At 48.4% G+C, this 12,234-nt stretch overlaps 1 long non-coding RNA gene across 2 annotated transcripts in view; it reads right to left on the bottom strand.

Annotated features, from left to right (window-relative positions):
- LOC136377319 (uncharacterized) overlaps positions 1-10,855 on the bottom strand; it is a 148,513-nt gene extending 137,658 nt beyond the window's left edge. For both annotated transcript variants that reach the window (XR_010746280.1, XR_010746281.1), the window contains exon 1: positions 10,684-10,855. This is a non-coding gene — a long non-coding RNA (uncharacterized lncRNA). The remainder of the gene's footprint in view (positions 1-10,683) is intronic.
- Positions 10,856-12,234: the final 1,379 nt, after the last annotated feature.

Below are 12,234 nucleotides of genomic sequence, written 5' to 3'. Positions count from 1 at the left end.
GCCACCCCTGTGCATCCTCCCCTCCCCCAGGAAGCCTTCCAGGACTGCCAGAGGCCACCCCCAGCCAGCCTCTGACATCCCACCACACCACCAGACACTCTGGGCCCTCACACATGGCCTCCTTTCCCTTTTCTGCCTAATCCCTACTTCTCCTTTAGGCCTCAACACAGATGTGGTTTCCTTCTGGGAGCATTCTCTGATGCCACCCTCCTCTGCCCCCACCGTGCTCTGTGTCTGTGGTCAGAGCGGTCATCAGGTCACTACCCCCATCGGGCCAGCCATCCTCACAGGATTGTGACCCCTAGGGCAGAGGCTGCTTTAGCCTCTTCACCCCAGCTTGATAAACACCAGCTGAACGAACAACCCACAACCCCCACGTCCTCAGACACCACTTCCTGACCTCTGGACTGAAGGGGCCATCCCATCTCCTAGCCTAACTATACTATGGCCGAACGAGACCAGGCCCACTGTCTCCTGCTCCTCCAGTGCCTGCTGGGCCCTCCAGCAGTGCTGTCCACAGTCAGTGCACATTGCAGATTCCATGTCACAGTCCCCACGATGCCTGTGTGCCCAGCCTGGACACCCTGCTTACCCGCAGCTGACTGATCTCCCTGGGAGGGGCCTTCGCCTTGAGGAGGTCCCGGGCTACCTGCCCTGATTTTGCAGAGTGAGCCTGTCTGCATGGCCAGTTGTCACCATGCTCTTCGTACAACCAGCCCAGTCCTTTCCTTCATGCCCCAGCAAACTAGAGCAGGCCCAAGGCCAGTGGGCACCTCACATCACCCTAAATGCCTTAGCCTCTCCTAGGCCACAGCCCTGAGGCCCTCACACTGGGTCCCTTTGCCTTCTTGGACCTCAATTCCTCATCTTTAAAATGGACTCAGCACACTCATAGACCTCACAGGGACCCAAAGTGGCTTTTGACCCAGGAGAGCACACCTCATACTGGCCCCCTTCACTGTAGGAATTCCTCTAGAAACTTCTAGCCAGATCCCGGGAATGTATGCAGAAGTGGGAAAGGACAGTTTTTCTTCCACTTGGCTCAGTCCTACATGGACCCAGAGAGAAAAGGGGAGACTCCCCTTCCCATCTCATTCCTACTTCTCCTTCAACAGGGGTGCTATTCCCTCCACAGTGAATAAATTTGTGTTTGGCCAGTCACAATCCTAGTCCAATCATGAGGCTATTCTCAGTCCCACCTTCATGCTGCAGCTGTCTGCCTCACCTAGAGTGCCCTCCCCACCCCACACCTGAAGCCTACACCTTTAAAACCCAATTCCCAGTGCCACCTCCAGGACACCCTTATGCTCTAATGTGCCCACACTAACCTTTCCTTCCCCATCTTCCTCACCCACCTGGTTAGGACCAGATTTGATTACTCCACGAACTGTGAGCTCCTTGGACATAAGGGACATGCAAGGGCTAATTCTCTACCTCACATCCATCCCCAATAAAGTCCACAATTTCTCAAGCAGTTCTAAATTACTGAATATATAAATAATGAATGAGTAAGTAGATGAGTAAGTATGGTAAATATTGAAATATTCAAAACTCAAAAATATATGAAACATTATCCTTAATATATAAAGAGCTCTTATAAATTATCAACAGGAAAGGATTTAATGAGAAATGAGAAAATTATGTAGACAGCTAATTCAGACAATAATAAATATAAGTGGCCAGTAATATAGTGTGTCCGTAAAGTCATGGTACACTTTTGACCAGTCACAGGAAAGCAACAAAAGACGATAGAAATGTGAAATCTGCACCAAATAAAAGGAAAACTCTCCCAGTTTCATACCTATTCAGTGCAGTTCGATGTGGGCTCACGCACAGATTTTTTAGGGCTCCTTAGGTAGCTATCCTGTATAGCCTCTACAGACTCATCACTGACTGATGGCCTACCAGAATGGGGTTTCTCCACCAAACTGCCGGTTTCCTTCAACTGCTTATCCCACCCAGTAATGTTATTCCTATGTGGTGGCGCTTTGTTATAAACGCGCCAATATTCACGTTGCACTTTAGTCACGGATTTGAATTTAGTGAGCCACAGAACACACTGAACTTTCCTCTGTACCGTCCACATCTCGACTGGCATGGCTATGGGCTGCTCCGCTGTATACACAGTGTTACGTCATCATCTGCGCATGCGCACATGCTGCCACATCATCCTACAGAAACTGGGAGGGTTTTCCTTTTATTTGGTGCAGATTTCACATTTCTACCCTCTTTTGTTGCTTTCCTGTGACCAGTCAAAAGTGCATCATGACTTTACGGACACACTGTCTACCAAAAAAAATAGACTTACTGTCTCAAGTAATTAAAATACGCAAATTAAAACAACAAGATATTTATTTTTTCTCTAGTAAAGCAGAGGAGAGATTTAAACTAAGCAAAGGCAACTTAGCAAAAGGTCTCAGAAGCCTGAAAAAACATACTTTTTCAGAAATTCAACTTCTAAGCATATGTGCTACAATTATATGAATGACACTTGTACAAGGATGTCCATTACAGTATGGTTGATGAAGGCTGACACTCAGAGATAATCTATATAATCCAATATAAGAGACTGGTTTCAAAAGCTCAAGTACATTCCCACATGGGCCACGGTGCAGCCCTCACCAACAATGGTATAGAATGTGAAAGACCACCATGACATATTGAGGTATATATGCAACATTCTCCACGATATGTTGCTAAGTGAAAACAAGTTTGAAAAAATGGGTCTTGCCTGAGCAGGCAGTGGCGCAGTGGACAGAGCCTCAGACTGGGATACAGAGGACCCAGGTTTGAAACCCCGAGATTGCCAGCTTGAGCACGGGCTCATCTGGCTTGAGTGTGGGATCATAGACATGACCCCATGGTTGCTGGCTTGAGCCCAAGGTCGCTGGCTTGAGCAAGGGGTCACTCGCTCTGCTGTAGCCCTCAGTCAAGGCACATATAAGAAAGCAATCAATTAATAACTAAGGAGACTAAAGAGCTGCAACGAAGAATTGAAGCTTCTCATCTCTTTCCCTTCCTGTCTGTCTGTCCCTATCTGTCCCTCTGTCTCTGTTACAAAAAAAAGGGGGGGTCTTACTGTTTGGTTAGAAAAAAAACCTGTAAGATTCCAAAATGTTAACAGTGGTTACCTCTATTCAAATATATTTGTTCCGGTTTTTCTTAAGTTTAACATATTGTACTTATGTAGAATAATACTTGCAAACCAATTATTCAGTGATAGAGTCACTGATCAGGAGTCAAGATGGGACAAGCCCCGTAGTATTTCCAGCCCCACCCCCAAACACAACACACACGCAGGAGTTGGCACTGGCATCCACCTAGGTTCATGCGTGCACTTCCACTCCCCACCCCGCGGAGCTAGGTCACCAGCCCAAGGCTCGTTTTGATCCTCAAGTGAATCTATTCACCAAGCAATGTAACTCATTGCACCCCAGAGCAGAGTCCTAACAGCCACCAGCTTATGCCCTTTCCAAGAAGGCCCCAGCAACCTCTTGCAGCAGGAAGTAGCAGACAACTGCCCTCTGGAGAACTGCCACTGACCACAGGCTCCAGGGAGCCCCAAAGCCGTGGGACAATGAAGATGATACGGTGGAACTGGCCATGGGTGTGACCCAGCCAGCAAGAGCATTAGTCTATTAATTGCAGCATGAATTCACTTAGAAGTTGATGACTTCATCCATCACACTGAGGCCCCGTAAGCACTTCCCTGGGTCTTCCTCATTCCATGAATGTGGGGCAGAGCAGACATGCAGTAGGTGTTGGCCCAGCCAAGCCCAACAACAGGGAGGAAATGGACAGTGATGCAATGCTGACCCAACACCCGGCACAAAGGTTGGCACCTCACACGTAACAACCCTCAGAGCAGCTCAGCAAGGAGACTGGGAATGCCAGTGTCCTTACCTGTAAACTGGGGACATGAAACAGTTACGTGACTTTCTCAAGGTCACACAACTAAGAGGCTGAGCTGAGACTTGAACACTGATGTTCTGCCTCTTCCATGATACCACACTTCCAAGGTGACAGGACTGACTCAGTTCTCCAACCACTTAACCCACTATCCTCAAAGCCCATGGGCAGAATCAAAGCTGGGTGAATACACAAACCCAGGGTCAGGTCCTCCCGCCCAGCGTGCCTTTGCTCACAAGGGAAGAGCCTGGGGTTGCCCCTGTGCTAAAGATGATACTGTGGATCAGGGAAAAAGTGCTCACCTGGCCCAGAGGCTGTTGCTCGTTTGGTTTCATCACAGCACAGTGAGCCTTCCAAACTATCACGGGGCAGCGTGGGTGCTAAGAGAAGGGCCCCAGCCCCAGCACCAGTCGTTAGGGTGGGCCTGGTGGGAGGTGCTAGGTGAAGGAGAGGCGAGAAAGGGGGGCCTGCCATGAAGGGCTCCACTGCTGAAACCTCAAAGCAAAATATTTTCATTCATGAGTTCATCCAGCCTAAACATGCATCTAATCCCTGGGAACTGACAGCTGAAAAGGGCTCCCAGGCGGGAGACAGACAGAGCGCTCAGTTCAAAGGCAGAAGGAGCCAGGCTTTACTGCTTGTCGCCGTGACCATGGGCAGAATCAGGGAGCTGCCTGGGCTTACCATCTCCAGACCATCCAGGAGGCCAGCTTCTTAAAGGGCCCACAGGCTCAGCACCATTCCCTCTCATCTGCCCACCCTCTCCCTTACCTGGACCTCAGGTCAGAAAGCGGAGCGGCCTCTCTGCTCAGTTGCTGGGTACAGTTTTATTCTCAAAATGGGTCCTAACTTGATGCAACAGCAATCTGGGGTAGGGGTTGGGGGGCACAAATGGGCCTGGATATGCCTTCTGCCTAAGCAGACCCCTGGTCGTTGCCAGGAAAGGACCTCTGATGCCCAGTGACCATGCAGAAAGGGGAAGGACGGAAGCTGTGCTCGGCACCAACTGGACACAGATGGTCATCAGCATCTGCCTCTCCCATAGGGCCGGCTATGAGTCCCGGGACGCCGCGTGGGCTGCTCTGGGCCTCGGGCACCGGCCCTGGGCAGAAAGTATTTACACAATCCAGAATTTGTCATCCCTTCTGGGAGACTAGGCTGCTTTAGTGACTTTGAGTAGACCAAAAAAAAAAAAAAAAAAAAAATCCCTCCTTGGCCCCTGCCTGATACTTTCAAGAAAGCTGTCTAGAACAGCAAGCCAGCCCCTTGAGAAACTAATTTTGCATGAAGGCAACACTAGGAATACACTTTCCCATGAGGGTCTCTTCTCTCTCACTCAGCAGAAGCAATCTCTGTAATCCTGGTGGTGCCACCAGATCTTATGTGAGGAAACTAAAACACCTGGACTGGGCATGAGACTGGTACCCAGAGAGAATTCCGTGGCTCTGCTTCCTGCCTTTCAGGCTTGGGACCCCTGTTCCTGGCTGCAGCTTTATCTCCTCCCCCCCCCCCCCGTTTCCCATGGGAAGATAGGGAGGGTCCCAAAGAACAACGGGTGCTTCTTGCCATGGAGCCACGTGACTGTGTAGCCAGGCGCCGGGCGTCTCACCGGCTCTGTGCTCACCCTTGCCCTGCAAGGGAAAGCCCAGTGTGATAGGTGAGGACACTGAGGTCTGGGGAGGTGAAACAACCACCTCCAATCCCACGGGAGTGAATGGGAGTGTCAGGACACAGCCCAGGGCTCCAAAAGCAACGTGAGCCCAGAGATAAGATCCAGGCAAGCCCAGGACCTGCTTTCTCCAAGGAAGTCTGACCTAGCAGCCATCTGTTCTCAGGCATCCAAAGAAAATCAGGGGGCTCCAGGAAAGAGGTCTCTAGCCTCAGGAATGGCACAGTGAAAGCCAAACGTGGGTTGGGGGGTGACCCACTCACCTCCTGCCTCCTTTCCCACCCTAAGTAGCCCATCTCACCCACTTGCCACCCTGCTACATCACCACTGCCCTTTGCCCATTCAGAAGGGGACCTTCTCAGAAACCCACTCACTCAGAGGTTGACCTGTCCAAAGGAAATAGTGTCCTAATGGGAGCATTTTTGGCACTGTGACAGGCAATGACTTCAGGCCCCACGAAGGGGATATTCTGGGACTTCCCCTAAAGTACAAGCCCTATGTGAACTTCCACCTTACCTCTGCTTGGAGCCAGATTCAGTTAGTGGAGAGAACTCTCCACTCGGAGCCAGAGCCCCAGCTCTGACTGTGATCTCGGAGAAGTCCTCTCACCCACCTGAGACTCTGTTTGTTCATCTGTGAAATAAAGATGACAGCTCACAGTGTAAAAACACTGCCACCAACGGGACAAGGCTGCAGCTGGGATGTGGTCTTCAGTTAAGCTGCTAGAATTGAAGACTGCCCTCCAGTGCCCTGTCACCCCTCAGAGCAGGGTGGTAGTGCACACCTGGTATGCCAGGGCTCACCTCCTCTCCAAAGTGCCCCCCAAGGAAAACCCCAAGGGCATATTTTCGGATTCTTATGGTCCTTGTGTCACTTACAGATCCTGCTCTGGGATACTGAGCTGCAAGATGGGCATTGAATTCAAAGGGTTGGAATGGGGCAATGTGGCACAGTGACCAGGACGAGTGGCTAAGCCAGGCATATGAAACTCTAGGCTTCCAGCTCCGCTCCATATTAGCTGTGTGACCTTGAGCGAGTTACTTCACCACTCTGAGATTCAATATCCATATATTTTTAAAGTTTTATATTTTATAAATGTCTTAGTGTCCTTATATTTTAAATAGTACTGTCTACCTCTGATGACCCTTGGGAGGACTGAAGCCATACAGGTCTTGGCACAGAGTCTGGCACACAAATAAGTGCCCAATAATCGGTATGCTCAACCCCATCAAATTATGTAACAACTCAGACCTGAACAAGGGTCAGAGAAGGGTCTAGATAGGTGCTGTCCAATAGAACTATAAAGCAAATCTCATACATAATTTTTAGTATTCTAGAGGCTACATTTTAAGTAAACAGAATCAGGTGAAACTAATTTCAATAATACAGTTTATTTAACTATACATACCCCAAATATGATTTCAACAGGTAATTAATATTTTTAAAAATCACTAGTGGGACATTTTACATTCTTGTTTTAATATTATGTCTTTGAACTCTAGTGGTTATTTTATACTGACAGCACATATCAATTCAGATGCTAGATTTTCCTCAGAAATACTTGATCACTATTTAGGTCTTATAAATTTTACAGTTATAAAAAGTAAATTTACATCCCTAAGTTGTTCCAAAAATCCTTAGAAGTTTTCTAATTACTTTTTGAGTCCCTGGATCTGCTCTGCTTTTTATAATTCTCTCTCTCTTCCTTGCTGTCAGGCTACTCTAGTTTTTAAAATTAAATTTAAATTGATTAAAATTTTTAAATATTGAAAATTCACCTCCTCAGTGCCACCAGTCATATTTTAAGTATTCAAAAACCTCCTGTGGCTAGTGGCCACTGTCTTGGACAGCACAGGTTTAAATGCCCCAGAAAAGTGGGAGGGCCATTCGCTAGGGGCTCCATCACAGCAGAAACGGGTCCCTTCGACAGTGCTGGGACCACAGTACGACACAAGCAGGTGATGCCCTGAGGTTCTGCAGACCCTCTACTCCTCCAGAGCCGCCTGTTCACCAGCTCCCTCCCAGAAAACATCCCCTGAGCCATCCACAGTGCCAATTTCACAGCTTTCTTGGCCAGGAGAAGTCCCTCAACTCTTAATATGGATGTGCCTCGGTTCACAGCCCAAGACTTTACCGACAACCATTCTTGGAACATCAAGGTAAAATGATGCAGATGCTTGTCAGTTTGCTCACTAGCCTTCCCTCTTAAAGACATAAGCGGACATTGGGTTGTTGCTGTGAGTGCTGTAGGTTTCTGGGTATGAAGAAAGGGTAACAGAGCAAGAGCGAGGAGGGCAGCCTGCCAGCAGGGCAGAGAGGAAACTATAAAGACAGACCCAAGGGCCAGAAAGTATAGCCATGGGGACCATTTAGTGTGGGGCAAATGGTGGCCCAACTCCCAGAGACTATCCCTAGATCACAGCCCTTAACAAGCATGACAACAGCCTGGAGTTACCAGAAAAGTATGTCACATACTCTTTTGCCTTCTGAATCAGAGAATATAGGACACAGTGAAACATGGAGATATTTCCATGAAGAATAATAAAAGGACACTTCTGAGCTAGCTAGAGAGCCAGGAGCTGCCCATTTTCTAGAAAGCCAAGATATGATGTTAAGGACACACTAAGACATGTCTACATGTGTATCTATTTTAAAATAAAAAGTAAACAACAGAAAAGGATACAGAAATCATTTTGACTTGGTTGATAAAACTACTCTTGTGTGTAGCCTGATCTCTGGATACATGATGTTTGTTTATTTTTCTGATACTTGATTTCCTCAGTAGAATCTAAGCTCCATGCAGGCAGACTTTATTTCGCTCACTGCTGTATCCCCAATGCCTGGCACTCAGTACATTGGATGGATGGATGGATGGATGGAAGGATGGAAGGATGGAAGGATGGAAGGATGAAAGGATGGAAGGAAGGATAGATAGATGGGTGGAAGAAAGGATGGAAGGAGGATGGATGGAGGGAGGGAGGGAGGGAGGGGAGGGAGGAAGGGAAGGAGGGAGGAAGGAAGAAAGGAAGGAAGGATAGAAGGATGGATGGAAGGATGGATGGAAAGAAATATGGATGGAAGGCAAGATGGATGGAAGGAAGGATGGATGGAAGGATGGATAGGATGGAAGGATAGATAGAATGGAAGGACAGATGGAACAAAGAATAGAATGGAAGGATGGATGGATGGAAGGAAAGATGAATGGGAGGATGGAAGGAAGGAAGGAAGGAAGGAAGGAAGGAAGGAAGGAAGGAAGGAAGGAAGGAAGGAAGGAAGGAAAGATAGAAGAAAGGATGGATGGAAAGAAAGATGGATGGAAGGCAAGATGGATGGAAGGCAAGATGGATGGAAGGAAGGATGGAAGGAAGGAAGGAAGGAAGGAAGGAAGGAAGGAAGGAAGGAAGGAAGGAAGGAAGGAAGGAAGGGAGGAAAGATAGAAGAAAGGATGGATGGAAAGAAAGATGGATGGAAGGCAAGATGGATGGAAGGCAAGATGGATGGAAGGAAGGATGGAAGGAAGGAAGGAAGGAAGGAAGGAAGGAAGGAAGGAAGGAAGGAAGGAAGGAAGGAAGGAAGGAAAGATAGAAGAAAGGATGGATGGAAAGAAAGATGGATGGAAGGCAAGATGGATGGAAGGCAAGATGGATGGAAGGAAGGATGGATGGATGGAAGGAAGGAAGGAAGGATAGATGGAAGGAGGAATGGAAGGAAGGAAGGAAGGAAGGAAGGAAGGAAGGAAGGAAGGAAGGAAAGATAGAAGAAAGGATGGATGGAAAGAAAGATGGATGGAAGGCAAGATGGATGGAAGGCAAGATGGATGGAAGGAAGGATGGAAGGAAGGAAGGAAGGAAGGAAGGAAGGAAGGAAGGAAGGAAGGAAGGAAGGATAGAAGAAAGGATGGATGGAAAGAAAGATGGATGGAAGGCAAGATGGATGGAAGGCAAGATGGATGGAAGGAAGGATGGATGGATGGAAGGAAGGAAGGAAGGATAGATGGAAGGAGGAATGGAAGGAAGGAAGGAAGGAAGGAAGGAAGGAAGGAAGGAAGGAAGGAAGGAAGGAAGGAAGGAAGGAAGGAAGGAAAGATAGAAGAAAGGATGGATGGAAAGAAAGATGGATGGAAGGCAAGATGGATGGAAGGCAAGATGGATGGAAGGAAGGCTGGAAGGAAGGAAGGAAGGAAGGAAGGAAGGAAGGAAGGAAGGAAGGAAAGATAGAAGAAAGGATGGATGGAAAGAAAGATGGATGGAAGGCAAGATGGATGGAAGGCAAGATGGATGGAAGGAAGGATGGATGGATGGAAGGAAGGAAGGAAGGATAGATGGAAGGAAGGAAGGAAGGAAGGAAGGAAGGAAGGAAGGAAGGAAGGAAGGAAGGAAGGAAGGAAGGAAAGATAGAAGAAAGGATGGATGGAAAGAAAGATGGATGGAAGGCAAGATGGATGGAAGGCAAGATGGATGGAAGGAAGGATGGAAGGAAGGAAGGAAGGAAGGAAGGAAGGAAGGAAGGAAGGAAGGAAGGAAGGAAGGAAGGAAGGAAGGAAGGAAAGATAGAAGAAAGGATGGATGGAAAGAAAGATGGATGGAAGGCAAGATGGATGGAAGGCAAGATGGATGGAAGGAAGGATGGATGGATGGAAGGAAGGAAGGAAGGATAGATGGAAGGAGGAATGGAAGGAAGGAAGGAAGGAAGGAAGGAAGGAAGGAAGGAAGGAAGGAAGGAAGGAAGGAAGGAAGGAAGGAAGGATAGAAGAAAGGATCGATGGAAAGAAAGATGGATGGAAGGCAAGATGGATGGAAGGCAAGATGGATGGAAGGAAGGATGGATGGATGGAAGGAAGGAAGGAAGGAAGGAAGGATAGATGGAAGGAGGAAAGGAAGGAAGGAAGGAAGGAAGGAAGGAAGGAAGGAAGGAAGGAAGGAAGGAAGGAAGGAAGGAAGGAAGGATTTACTCCCAGTGCTCCCTAACTTCAACATCCTCTGCACCTTCAAGGAATATTTGTTTTCCCACAGGTCACCTGCTCAAGGTTTTGTACCAAACACATATTTCATACACAGAAAGTTCTAGATGTTCAGCTCAAAAAACCTTGTCCTTTAATCACTTACCCACATCAGACTCCAAACTGTTCCCAGTGTCGTGCCTCTCTCTCCAGGCCACAGTAAGAAGGGGTCAACAAGCACAGCCCTCCTGCTGCGGCACCAGCTGTGCTCCCCTCACCTGGGCAGTCAGACTCTGGACTTGGGTGGAGGAGAGAGGCTGCCCCAACCACCAGCCCCCAAACACACACACACACACACACACACACACACACACACACACACACACACACACACCACCACAGACCGCAAACACCTGCAGCCATAGCTCTCTCTCTTTTATCTCAGAGGAGCCGAGTCAGGGCTTGGTGGCTCCATGTGATCTGCATGTGGGGGGTCCAGAAAATGGAGCTGCCTGTTCAGCAGCATTTATACTTGTGTTTAACTTCTGCTTAATCAGACAAATCAAATGCTCTACCGAAGGCCAGCTGACTGCAGGACACACATTTCCGGATTAACAGCTCTGTTAGAGATGATTCCAGAGAGCAAATTACCTCTCTGTGATGTCCATAGTTATATTCACATAACATATAAATCTCAATGCACTTTTAATAAGCAGTTAATACTCTGATATAAAATATTTACATCTCAACCAAATTTATCCTGCATGGAGAAGCCCTGGCTTACCAAGTTATTAAACCCGCAGCCATCAATCAGCCACCCCAGCTAAACAGAACCAAGGAGCCGAAGCAAGCTTCCCTTACTCTCTGCACAGGCTGATGCCTTTCCAGCCTCAGGCTTCAAAATCACCAGATGCCTTCTGCCCTCTGTTCTGCCCTGAGTGGTAGGACCTCAGTCACGGTAAAGCCATCCTCCTAGGACTGAAGCCATCCTCCTAGGACTGAAGCCAGAAGCCTGAGAAACCATGTGGACTCTCCACCTTCACTCCAGCCGTGGACTGATGTGCCATGAGGACCTGCGATGGGTCCTAGGCAAGCTTCCAGAGCTGCCAGTGTAGACAGATGAGATGAGTGCAATCTCTGAAAAACTCACAGCATCACCAGCCAACCACCTTGTGTATCCAGCTCAAACCTTGAGCTGCGGCCACCCCAATTCACAGAGCAGCTAGACCACTGCAGCCAGTCATCCTTGATGTCTCTCTCTCTCTCTCTCTCTCTCTCTCTCTCTCTCTCTCTCTCTCTCCCCCCCCTTCTATTTCTCTCTCTCATCCCACATCCAATCCAGCAGCAATTCCTACTGTCTTCCCTTCAGAATACACACAGACTCACTCCTTTCTCACAACCCTCACTGTCATTGTGCTGGTCTGAGCCCTCTCAAACCCTCATCACTGTAACAGCCTCACCTCACACCTGCCAGTCTTGGCACAATGGAATATCCACAATGGGCCCTGGCCCATTGGCTCAGTGGATAGAGCATTGGTCTGGCATATGGACGTCCTGGGTTCAATTCCCGGTCAGGGCACACAGGAGAAGCGACCATCTGCTTTTCCCTCCCTCCCTCCCTCTCCCTCTTCTCTCTCTTCCCCTCTAGCAGCCAGTAGCTCAATTGGTTCGAGCAACAGCCCCAAGTGCTCAGGATGGCTCCGTTGGTCCAAGCACT

The sequence above is a fragment of the Saccopteryx leptura genome, chromosome 6 (genome assembly GCF_036850995.1).
Source record: "Saccopteryx leptura isolate mSacLep1 chromosome 6, mSacLep1_pri_phased_curated, whole genome shotgun sequence".
NCBI lineage: Eukaryota > Metazoa > Chordata > Mammalia > Chiroptera > Emballonuridae > Saccopteryx > Saccopteryx leptura.
Note: the sequence above shows the minus strand (reverse complement) of the source record. Positions and strands in the feature narration are given on the sequence as shown.